Source organism: Sinohyriopsis cumingii, chromosome 17 (assembly GCF_028554795.1).
Source record: "Sinohyriopsis cumingii isolate HCF-2022 chromosome 17, ASM2855479v2, whole genome shotgun sequence".
Taxonomy (NCBI): Eukaryota; Metazoa; Mollusca; class Bivalvia; order Unionida; family Unionidae; genus Sinohyriopsis; species Sinohyriopsis cumingii.
Window position 1 is genome coordinate 86,251,513 of NC_142977.1, and position 13,519 is coordinate 86,265,031.

Here is a 13,519-nt window from a genome sequence, read left to right on the forward strand (position 1 = left end):
CAGTGTTCATCTTACAAGATCATATTTATATATATTAAAAAAAGATGAATTTAATAACAGTTAGATAAACTTATTTTGAATTTCACCCATCATATATCATAATAATGTCAAAACGGTACAAAAATATTTTAGTTTTATTTTAATCAACAAACCCCATAACTGTATCTACAAAAAAAGGATTAGTTTTTAACTCCATTACTTTGTGTTACATAATTGTATTTTCATCTCCATTACTATCTATTACCGAACATCAAAGTCCATTACCGTGTTTAGAAAGACCTCTCCCAAAAACAATATCCTACGACACTAGTTCGTTAACTTTTTGGTACTGGCAGATTGCAGGTATCGATTAGCATTGAAATCGTAACAATTACTGGCTTTGGACACCTCTACTGTCACTGCATTCAGAAGAATATCTGCCAACCAATGCTTCTTACATGTGTGTGTACAGGAACAAATAACTCTCAGACAACTGCATACATCGTAAGCTTCTTTTTCGTTTTCTTTTCTTTTAAAACTGAGCACTTCTATTGCGGGCAACAAGCAAGATTTATTTACCTCCGAAATTGAAGAGCTTAAGCAACTCCAAAACAGAAAATTTTATTTTTCACAACTTTGGTGGTCCAATAAGCATGGCAATTTTACGTTTTGCATGTTAAATGAGCTTTCAAGAAGAATTGTATTAAACTTAAATTACAATTAAGACGTATATTGATTGTACAAATAAAGTCACGAAAATTAACAAGTTGGGCTACGCATTTAAAACTATTTTACTACGTTAACGTACAAATTTCAGGGCGACAGGCAAAGGGGGGCGCTGTGAAAAACTTTTTTTCTTTCTCCAGGTGATATAATCATATCTCATCTTAGTCTAACCTGAATAATTTTCACAAAACTTATATTCATCTGGTGGAGATGATGATCAAGGTATGCAACTGACATAAAAACTTTTCCTGTGGGAAAAATAGGACGCCACTCAAAAATATTGCCCGGGCGCTTAGACATGTCCCCAGAGTTATCGGCGTAGGGACAATATCCAGAATTGAATAGTACAGTTAAATTGCCAGAGCAGACACGCTTAATTAGGGGCGACGGTGCAGACTGAGACAATGGTCGAGAAATCGCACTCTGAGCTGATATTGTGGTGCTAATTCGTTGTCAATTTCCGATAACGATCAGGCAGTTCGTGGCTAATAGTTTCTTACCATATTTACCCCAAAAGTATTCCATCACTATGTTCTTACTAGAGTAGATTCGAAGTAACAGCTGTGGTAATACCACTCTGCCTGATAATACCACATAATGACGTTGTCCATCTTTCCGGTTTTTTTTTTGGTAAATATATATATATATATATATATATATATATATATATATATATATATATATATATATATATATATATATATATATATATATATATATATATATATATATATAAATGTTTAGGAGCTGTAACGACCGTTGAATACTAAATATAGAGATAAAATACGCATTTGACATACATTTTAACTAGATTACAGGACGTGCACGTAATGTTATTTAAAGCGTCGAGTTGAATGGAAAGTTACAATAAAACTTTTTGGGTCATAGCTACACATCTTTCAAAGCAATAATCCAACTTGTACATTAAAGGTGACTAATTGGCAGGAAACGATAAATTTAAAAGATGAGAAAATTCAGTTGTGAAGCTGGCAAAAATTTAACTGTTTCTTTTATACGGGATCACCCTAAAAAGTCTTTTTATAATTAAAAAACAACAACACAATTTTAATAATATTTTGTGCTTATCTTAGAATTTAAACAAATTTCTAAAAAAAACTTTTAGTGTCGGTCGTTATATATGTCACTGGTATCTAGCTATAGAACATTACTATCGTATGTGAATGTGTTAGGTATTCATTTGTAAGATTGCGAATCGTCTTACGATTTTCAGGGGCGTACTTGTTTTCTATCTGAGCTTTAAGTAATTTCTCAGGTCCACTATATTTTTCTCGTTTATTGAGTACGTTGTTTAACCCTCTCTGATAACTACCTTGTCTGGATGTTGGCATCCCACTCAAAGTGTCACTGCCTATTAATTATATCATCAGCGTAGCTAGAAAAATTGTTGGCTTCGGTATCAACACTTCCCATTTTTATCAAGATACTCTCTAATGTCAGCACGTTGCAGCTCCGGTGGCCTAGTGGTTAGAGCGTCAGCCTCGGATGCGAATGGTCGCGGATTCGAACTCCGCCCATACCAAAGACATAAAAATGGTACTAACGGTTGCCTCGCTAGGCGCTCAGCATTAAGAGGCTAGTGATAGGACTGGTCGGCCTGATGTCAGGATAGTGTGATTAGGTGGGACATCATGCTACATGTCTGCGACATGATGCTTCAGTGCTAGACTGCCACAAGGCAGATATCGTAGAGATATGACCGAAAAATTGCTAAAGCTAAGTTACAAATCCAAATCACACACACACACACAGTGTCAGTCAGAACGGTGTATTAAGAGAACCAGCTATAGTGCAAGCTTAATCATATCACCTAAGTTAGAACTTTTAGACTGCAACTTGTGCAACAATTAACGTACACGAAGTAAATTCATCTAAGGTACTGGCCATTTAATGGGGGGGGGGGGCTTTGATTTTCGTTTGAGTTGACATATTTTCTCTTCTTTTATCTCAAGATAATATTTTTTGTTTAAATAATATCAGACATATCATATGGTGTTATTAGGACTTGTCGGCCTGGTGTCAGGATAATGTGATTAGATGGGACATCAAGATAATTTGTCCAGCTATCGACAGATGGAAATTAGATATAGAAAATGTATGGCCCCCTGCCACTGAAAATTGAATTGTCGGTCCCTAACATAATTCCGGTATACCGTGGAACGTATCGCGCTATGATTCTGTTCGTGGTAGTATGTATATTCTAGATCGCATCTTCGCATCTGCCAATTTCTATTTGTAAATTTTATATGTGTGATATTGGAATACTGCAATTTCATATACTAACATTTAAACACCATGTGCAAATTCTCTATATTCACGCGTAAAGATTCTACACTGCACCATTCCATTTCTAAATCTCCTCATTGCGTTCTGGCCATTCATTTGATTACACTTTGTCAGAATAATGGTAAACAAATACACAACATTGTAGACGTTACAATGTAACCTGTAGCGTACTAAAGGGAGAGTGGGCGAACTGGGCGCTTGCTCTGGGCGCCAGAGGTATTGAGACGCCTAAACCCTCCCTCTGGGCCATCATCTTTGCCTCGGGTGCCATGTACCCGAAATACGCCATGAATGTAACACAGTAAAATTTTCACGTAAGATGTTAGCATGATGTAAGTTAGAATATTGTAATCAACGCCTTCTTTTGTTGTAATGATACATTCCTGTAACGACCATTATGACAAAAGATGGAGCTGTTTAATTAATACCTTAAGAGGAACAACAATTGCCCGGAGTCTAATATACTGCAGATTCTATACATGGAAGACATAACCACGGATCAGCCACAAGCACTGGTTAATTTGACATATCGAGATCGATCGATCCGAGAGTAACTTCGATATTTTAGCCCCCTCCTCCGCCTCTCTCTCTCTCTCATTAGCCACCCCCACCCCGCCTCTCTCTCTCTCTCTCTCTCTCTCTCTCTCTCTCTCTCTCTCTCTCTCTCAGAGATAAGGAAATATTTAATAAAATGCGTAGGAATCTGCAACAGTGATCTAATTAAGTTGCACAGTCTACGCTGACACCCAGCTTTTTGCCGGCAGCATGAGTTTTTTTTAACTATAACATAATATGGCATTAGAAAGGACATCTGCTTGTCTGCATCTGCTGCTTTCAACACTTGTGATGCCAGCATGATTTTTCCATAGTCAAGCTCATTATCGATGTGAAAGGCAACCAAATAGATTTCTAAAATGACTCTGTTTCAGTAGCTTTGCCCTTACAAGATCAACGCTCATAATTTATTAGAAAGCAACATTTTTGAAGGTTATTTTTGTTTTTGCTTGTTTAAATTCCATTCCTGTTTCAACACAGAATTCATCTGTCGCATTAATTTGTTGTTGCAATAACCATATAGTGTCAGCCCAATTAGACACACCACCTGCACACAATAAGACAAATATATATGGGATATTCTCTGTGATGTAAATACACCTATATCACATAATTGCTAACTTTGTACTGAATTGTCTATAACAAGAAGAAAATATTGGGCTTAAAACACATCCTCGCCTTGTTCGTACATTGAAATATCCGGTAAGTCCATACAGTGTTAGTGCACAGTTTTTCAAACAAGAATATATATTTTTTAAAACCTGTAAAATATTTCCATGACAACCTTTCTGTACAAGAGAAAACCATAGCTTCTTATGTTGTACACGAGCAAAACCTTTTGAAAAATCAATAACAGTAAAACTAATCAACAGATTTACATATACACTTCTGAATAACTGCGTGCAAAATGAATAAATTATAACAAGTACTGTAGTGTTTTCTAAAGCCAGCCTGAGATTCATCTATTAGATTATTATTTTCTGTCAATCTATATAACCGTTTGGTTAAAATATATATGAACATTTTTCAGAGTGCTTTTATTAGAGAGATTCCCATTTACTGGCACCTGCCATTCAGACTTCCATTCTTAAATGTCGGGAATATTATACTGTTTTAACACTCCTCTGGAAATTCACCGATTTCAAGAATCCTATGAATCTTTTAAGAAATGAAACAAATCATGGTAAAGTCAACTGGTAACAAATGACTGGAATCTTGTCTGGACCTGGAGTGATATTTTTCAATAAGCGAACGCCGTCTAATATTTCTTGGTTTGTATTTGGTTTTATTCAATTCTAAATCGTCGTTCTCGTTCTCGTCATTCATATATTTTATATCTCTGTTCGATATTAATAATAAACGGAAATAATCAAAGCAGTCATTCGTTCTTATTTTCCATTCACTTACATCTACCTTGGTATAGTGCATTCCCTTTCACACGTGCCAGACTTTTTGGGGGTCATTTTTTGATTGTACAAGCTAATCTCTCATATATTTTTCATATAATGACTTTTTCAATTGTCACACGCTTGAAACGAGTTTCTACTGTGAACGTTATGCGTCAAGATGAACAATTTGGTTTGTAAATCTATATTTTCTTAAAAGTTGAAATTCTTCCTGTTTAGCAATATCACAGTCTTGATCCCACCATGGTGATTGTAACCTCTGCAATGTGTGTGTGTGTGTGTGTGTGTGTGTGTGTGTGTGTGTGTGTGTGTGATTTTTTTTTTAAATTGGCTTTAACAATTTTTAAGTCATATCGCAAAGATATCTGCAGTATGACAGTTTATAGTGATGTCTAGCACTGGGGCATGATGCCCCACCCAGTCACATTATCATGACACAAAGCCGACCAGTCCAAACACTAACCTCTTAATGCAGAGCGCCTTGCGCGTTAGCTGTTTGTACCATTTTTATAAGTCTTTGGTATGACTCTGGCGGACTTCTTCGAACCCGCGATCTCCTGCATCCGAGGCGGACGCTCTAACCACTAAGGCCACCGGAGCGGTTGCCTCTGCGGTAAAACTTGGAACTTCGGTGTCTGAGTTTCAACACAAATTTCTTTATATAAATACCCAAGCTTTTTTCCACATACTCATTGATATTTAAATGTATTAAATCAGTTATATCTTGGACATGTTCCGTAAATATCTGCTTAAAATATTCAAGAAAAGATTCCCCATTTGTGTCTTGTAATTTAAAAAATTGTCCATCATTATCATCTTCATCGTCTTCAAAGTCATCAGTAACGTCATCTTCACTGTTGTATTCATTATATGCACAATCGCTTATAATCTGATTAATTTTACTACAATTATTTATTTGAACAGCAATTTTCACAATACAAAATGAGAGGATTCATCTCTATCATCAATCAGTCTGATGTAAATGGAAACAACCATGTGGAGGCAACAACATAACTGACTACGCTGAAGCCATTTATTTGCAATGAATGTTACAGTCTCATCCTTATCTTTGAAAAGCCAACCATTAAGTATATGTATATTAACATTTTTTGTCTACCAAAGCCAAACCAAAAGCACCTACCGACTTACGAACAGTCTGCCACAATCTACAATATGTTGATCTACAATACCACCCCCCTACAAAAATACATACACACACAAAAAGAAATTACCGAAACCATCTGCTCCAAGTTATTTAGTATTTGGTAATAGGCAAACGTCTGTGCTGTTTTTAAGCAGGATAAACACAAATGCAGTTCGCTAAGTTATGATTAATTTAGATGTAACTGTACTGCCAATCCTACTCGTTCTTGCGGATTTCAAAAAGAAAACGACCACCCTTTTATGCAGACTTATTCTTAACGCAAGAAAAGATCTTTATTTCAGATAAGTAATGAATTTCAATATTGACACCAACACACTTTTATTTGACAAGAACTTTACGCGTCTGAATAAAACATTTTGCAACAAAAGGAAATGCAGACATTATTCTTTATAAGCTCAAAAAGATTCACAAACATATGATTACGTTTTGTTCTATTATGCCTACAGTTAAAACTGAACGTACCGGACCACTCCAAACAATATCCCTCCGCTTTTATCCTTCTTTCATCCTTCTCGTTTCATGATATGTAGGTGCGTAACCCGTATTAACCTTGTTAAGTACTCTTTCCCGCATTCGCGTTAATTTATGCTTACAATTGGAGAGGAACCTGTCAGTTGAATAACTTGTTTCCAGTCCTTTTGCCCTGTATCCAAACTTGGAATCTTGGAAATAACATATGTTTAAGCTCAGCACACAGACTGTTTTGAAAGGAATTGGAAATGGTAGTTTGTTTTTAAGTTGTATTGTTCGAGGCATTTCATGTAAACTACAATTATAAAAGAAACAGTGTTTTGATTAACTGCTACCGTGTGAGAAGTTCTTATACCTATCTGAAACATAGCAACCGCCTATGACCCCCCTCCCCCCCCCCATGCACTTTGTTCCAACTATTGAGTATTGGTTGTGGATGTGGATTTTTTGGGGGGGGGGGGGTCTGTGAGAAAAGCTGTCGTGAAATAATTAGGGTCGAAACAATTTGCCACATGAAACTTCGTTAATAAATCAATTTTGATTCTTAAATTTATATTACGTGCTAAATATTTTTTTTGTATGTGGAAAATTCTGCATGATTATCGTATTACTGAGAAGGAAATAAGATCATATCTTTTCATTTTTAAAGCTTTGAACAAAGAGTGACAAATATACAAACAATGCAGGATATTCATTTTATATTCTCATAAACCAGTTAAACATCTGTCATAAATGCTTCTTTTTAAAACAATCCATATGATTATAATATCTTGTGAAGTTAGTTACTCACGTGATCAGTCCCAAAGGAATTCCACTAATTGTTTTCTTTGAAACCGATGCTTTAGAAAGTTTAGAGCATGTGTCGGCACATGACGTTAACTTGCTATTATGCAAGGTTAACACAAACTTATTCAAACAAAATCGTACGTTTCCGACGAAACAATGCATCAAATGCCATTGACCAGTACTGTTGTCACGCTGACCATTCATTACAGCAAGGGCCTAATCCTTATTGCATATACAGACATATCTAAAGGCCACAGTATGTAAAATATGAGGGGGATATTAAAGCTACTTAATTTATCACTTGGAGGTTTGGGGAATGTGTTGAACTTTAAAAAGTCTTTTTAATTTTCAATTCACCTGATAACTAATGTGTGATAATATCGTCAAATTTAAAACAAATACACATAGAAAATGCAAAATTGAATAATGTAAAATAGAACATACAGCATACACTAATAGAACGTACAACATACTCTAATAGAACGTACAGCATCACTAATAGAAAATACAGCATACACCAACAGAACATACAACATACACTAATAGAATATACAACATACACTAACAGAACATACAACATACGCTAATAGAACATACAACATACACTAATAGAACATACAGCATATACTAATAGAACATACAGCATACACTAATAGAACATACAACATACACGAACAGAACATGCAACATACACTAATAGAACATACAACATACACTAATAGAATACACAGCATATACTAATAGAACATACAACACTAACAGAACATACAATATACACTAAAAGAACATACAGCATATGCTAATAGAACATACACCATACACTAATAGAACATAGATCATACACTAATAGAACATGCAGAATACACTAACATAATATACAGCATACACCAATAGAACACACATCATACACTAATAGAACATACACCATACACTAACAGAACATAGATCATACACTAATAGAACACACAGAATACACTAATAGAACATACATCATACACGAATAGAAAATACAAGCATATAATTAAAATGCATGCATAGAATTATGACGGTAATCGCCTCCAAACATGTCCAGTGGTCGCGGTGGTCGAGCAGAGGTTAAGGTGTTACATGCATAGTCGCAAGTTATAAAATATAACCAATATCATAACCACTTGATATTTTTTTGTCGTACTCGCAGACCAGAAGTGTTATCATCCTTACTTCCTTTATGGGAAGATGACGGTTAATAGGGCGGTATCTTGGTGGTAAATTGAACGTCGGTAAGGGCAAATAAAAACCCCACAAAAAACATACAAGTTAGTGAATTTAGTTTTAAAACCCACCAAGACGTTGCACAAAATGAAAATCCTTTAGTTGGTTATATACTTCTATATATAAAGGTGGTTTATATGTCATTGATTGTTAGAACACTTTAATAAATCAATAAATTTTAATCTTTCCGAATATATACGATAGATCGGATGGTTGCAGGAGAACTGAGATCAGGAATGAATCAGAGGGACGAAGCAACTCAGATGAGGCAGACGACACAGCAAGAAATGTTGAAATAGACGATGAAGAGGAACCTGTGTGAGTTACTGTTATAGAGTAGATACAGCAAATGGATGGTTCCTTTTGGGGCTTTTCTTTAACAAGAGAAGTCAAGAAGATGCCTGCAGAAAATCATCCTCAACGCTAAGAATGTGATTAAATGCAGCAGTAAGGGTAATTTCATGAGGCATACGAAGATCCATTCTTCAGGAAATATTAGACTGCAACCAGTATCTTGATACCATAGAAAATAAGAGACAACATTTTACTGATAAGCATTCATTTGCGACACGCGGTATTTCACTGACGAGACAAAGTCACCTCAATACTTAAACGAGAAAGCGTTGAGAGCAGCAAAAATGGAATATTTTTCTCCGTTTCATAATAGTTTAGATTGTAATGAAATAAATATGTATAGAATATTTATTTTAAATGTCTAAATGGTTCTCAAAATGATTCTGAAGTACATTTAAATCTCCGTGTTTTAATATCGACTGTAGCGTACATCTCCGTGATTCAGTGTATCTTGGTCCGTTCTCATATGTGACCAAAATTTTAGTTCGCACCCTTAGTAAGTCGTAATATCAGCGCATGACCATGTTCATTAAAAACAAAATGCTGCAGTTCCACCACGGATATGCCGTACTCCATTAAATGAATTGTAAACAATCGACATAAAAGTAATATTAATTGCAATATTACCCCGAAAAGTAAGCATTGCGAGGTAATTTTGAGATTCGGCCAATTTCACATAATATCCGGAACCACTTCTTCAAGTGTTCAGATATGATGTTGGTATAGAAATGTGCAGTTGGAAACGGTTTATTAACCATAACCTACTGCTTTCTAAAAGTGAATTCGTACACAATAAAGATCGATAATACGTACCCACTCAGATCACTCTTCATCCTGTTTTCGGGGGGTTGGGTTTTCCCCTTCCGTGATAAATGTGAAACACACGGTTATGTGTAGCACCACTTTTATACTTGGTTTGACTTAACTGCAGAGACAGCAGACACGGATCTAACCAATACTTTTCTTTAGCATGTTTACTCATTAGTATTGTTTAGCACATATGCTAATTTGTCACTAAAGAGGACAGGCCCTATCCTAGGATGTGCGGGGCCCAAGGCAGCAAGCGATGAGCGCGGGGCCCCAAGCAAACAACTGCACTGCCTGAAAGCACGGGGCCCAAGGCGGTTGACTCTTTCGCCTTGTTGACTCTTTCGCCTTGCTATAGGGCCGGGCCTGAAGGAGGATGGTCACAAAAAAAAAAAAGTAGAGCCCCTAGAGAAAATAGAAACGAGACTGTTACGTTGGATACACGGGATCTCACTTAAAGAGAGGAAAAGAAATGAAGACATCTGCCGAATAGTTGACGTAGCGTGTATCACAGAGACAAGGTTCGTGAACCCAGACTAATGGTGGTATAGGCACGTGGAACGGAGGGAAGAAAACAGTTGCATCAGACGAATCACGAAGGCAGACATGTATGGACAAGTGAAACGAGGACGGCAGAGGAAAAGGTGGAAGGATGTGGTACAGTAGGATCTGAAGACACTCAGACTCACTACAAAAATAACGGTAACAGAGCTGAATGGAGAAGGAGAACCCATGTTGCTGACCCTCTTCAGAGACGGAGTAACAGCCAGAAGGAGAGAGCGACAGAACATATATACTAATCTGTATTTTGCCAACACCTATAAATAAATTAACAGTCATATTTCAAAAGAAGACAATTCGATGTTAATTTAACAGTCATATCTCGTGTTGAGATAATTCGAAGTTTTTTAACAATACAAAATTTGTGCCAGAGTTAAACATTATAACATACTGAAACATATGGCCATGTTAGAAAGTAAACTTTAAACATCCTGCACTGACCTAGAAGTAATGCACTGATGATCTAAGTGGAATGAAAAGAAAAACCTGACAAAATCATATATCATTTTAGATAAATATAATCGATGGAAAATTATTAATTATATATTTTATATTAACATCATATTTTCATAACAGGTAAATATGAATACATCATTTTCACGTATTTTTGTAATGATGGCAATCATAATTTAGTTTTGCACAATTTTCATCTCAATCTGATAATAAAGACAAGTCTTGCACTAGTTAGATGGAGATGGTTCAAACTAGGTATTGTTCTGAAACAGGTCAGCATACTCAAATGGGACAGTAAGAAACAATTCGGCATAAACAGATGGGGCATTAAGAAACGACTCAGAATGCACAGATGGGACAGTAAGAAACAAATTAACATAGGTTACAATGTCATGCAAGAACAACCCTTTAAGGCCAGGGTTAAGATCATCCATGTAGCTTAGGAGGAAAAGCAGGTCACATATGGACAGATCGGTGAACAGACAGACTGTCACAAGGGGCAGCAATACAATGTCCTATGTTCGCTCAAGTGCACTGCAAACAAGATTCTTCTGTTTCAGAAAAAGCCTATTGCCAGAATTTCCCTTATTTGACAATATTTCAAGAAATCCCGCCCCTTTAAATAAATAAAATAAAAAGTAACAGCTTATTTTGCATTTACTCTAACGACACATCTAGCCAGCACAGTTTCAATAAAATTCTGCTACCAACAAAGACTGGAATGAGATGACGAAATTAATTTCATAAATACTCCCTCTTTAGCAATTTTGCAAGAAATATCCTCCAAAATGGACCAAAGGGAAAAAGTACAAATCTTACAAAGAAATAATACCAAAATTGAAGAAGAAGAAGAAACCCTTACTGCGCATCTACACCAACTACGCATCCGGCATACCAAGTCTCAATGATATAGCCTCCAACCAATGTGTGAGGAGAAGAGATAACGCAAAGAACACTCCCTTTTATTGGCAGTTTTTAAAGATATGACCATAAGTCGGTGCCAGAGGATATGAGGCGCCGTAGCGGATAAAAGCCGGTCCAATGAGAAAGTTGCAGTTGAATTTTCGATATCGTATGTCGAGAAATCCAGTATCACTGTTGGATCAAATTGCATGTCCTTAACACATTAACCTCTAGCGACGACTTAACGGGGCAGGAGGTAGTAGCCTATTGCCGAGCTCTGTAGCGTCATGGTCATGCATGATACACTAAAGTGGGTGGTATTATAGAAAGGTAGACAGATGTAGCTCTACAATGATACCAAATAATCTGGAATATCTAGTTGCACTACAAAATACAGGTTTAAAAAATCATTTTTGGACCCGACTTTTTCTGCCCAAAATTGCCTGTGGTTGGAATCCGTATTTGTGTCCGGATTTTAGACTTTTTGGTCTCAGATCTAAGGCAAACCGGTATGAACTGCAAACAGACAGACGAGCCTTTGCAAAAAGTAGGATGAGATGGGCATTTGGAATAGAGTAGTCTCGATACAAAAATAATGGCTCCGTTTTGCAAAAAAATAGAATTAAAAAATCCAACTTTTACCCTTCTGCTCAGTGCGAGTCAAATAGCCAATGAAAAACGATGTTTCTAACACAACTAGGCAGTATGTTATTGAAAGATCACCGGGGATTTGGTGTTTTCGGATCTATTCAGAAGTAGCTTTCAAAATGTGTTTCCTACTAAATTTTCAAGCGAAAATGACAAAAACCTACAGGGGTTAATATGTTAAAGTTCCAGTTCTAGCTCGAGATTTAAGATTTCAAATGTTGAATTATACAGTGGTGGTTTAATATTCCAATTCTTATGTCGATGTGTTACTCTGTATAATTTGAATTACACAGCGGTGGTTGAAACTTTCATACCACACGTCGAGAGTCCCTAATTCACGCGTTGAATGTAAATGTTTGTGATGAAAGTTCCTTTTCATATGGTGAGTACTTAGATTCATTCGTTGTATTTCACAGCCCCGAAAAGCAGCCCCCTTGTTTAAAAATAACGCGGTCCGTTCACGAGAGTGACCTCAAGCGAATAAATTCATAATACTTCTCGATCTGTGAATGGTAACTTTCCAACCTGTAAATGCAAGAAATGTAATGGCGTCTCATAATTGAATACACGAATGATGTATCTTAATACTTGATATTATTTTGAATTGTTAAAGTGGACATTGCGTAATGTTAATTTTAACACGAACACAACTTTTCACCATATAAAAATATTAATTCTGACAAGCGCAATAAAGTAACCAACCACCGCAATTCAACAGATACGATCTAAAACCTCAATATACAAAATGGAACTCTCAACAGAATGTGATTTAACATGTTAAATTGAAACTCTCGACATATGACATTAAAATTTCAACAGCCGTCGTGTAATTCAGAAGATACAATCTAAAGACTCGATACTGGACATCGAACATTCAAACAGCACTATGTAATTCAACAAATGAAATCTAAATACTCAACATATGAAATGGAACTTTCAACATAAACTCTTTGAACCAATACATAAATTAGGAATTCTCGACATATGACACTGAAATTTCAACCACCGCCGTGTAATTCAAATGACACAATCTTAAACCCTGGACATAGAAAGTATAACTTTCAACCACTACTGTTTAATTTAACAGATACAATCTAAAACCTCGACATAGAAAATATAACTTTCAACCACTACTGTTTAATTTAACAGA

At 36.0% G+C, this 13,519-nt stretch overlaps 1 protein-coding gene across 4 annotated transcripts in view; it reads right to left on the minus strand.

The window, feature by feature from the left end:
- The window catches only part of LOC149779368 (uncharacterized), a 238,271-nt gene that overhangs the window by 134,344 nt on the left and 90,408 nt on the right, over positions 1-13,519 (minus strand). Inside the window, exon 1 of one of the 4 annotated variants that reach the window (XM_089939996.1) lies at positions 438-810. The exons of the other annotated variants lie outside the window; for them this stretch is intronic. The gene's annotated coding sequence lies outside the window, so the exon portion shown is untranslated. Of the gene's footprint in view, positions 1-437; positions 811-13,519 lie in introns of those variants that run through there. 4 annotated transcript variants of the gene reach the window in all.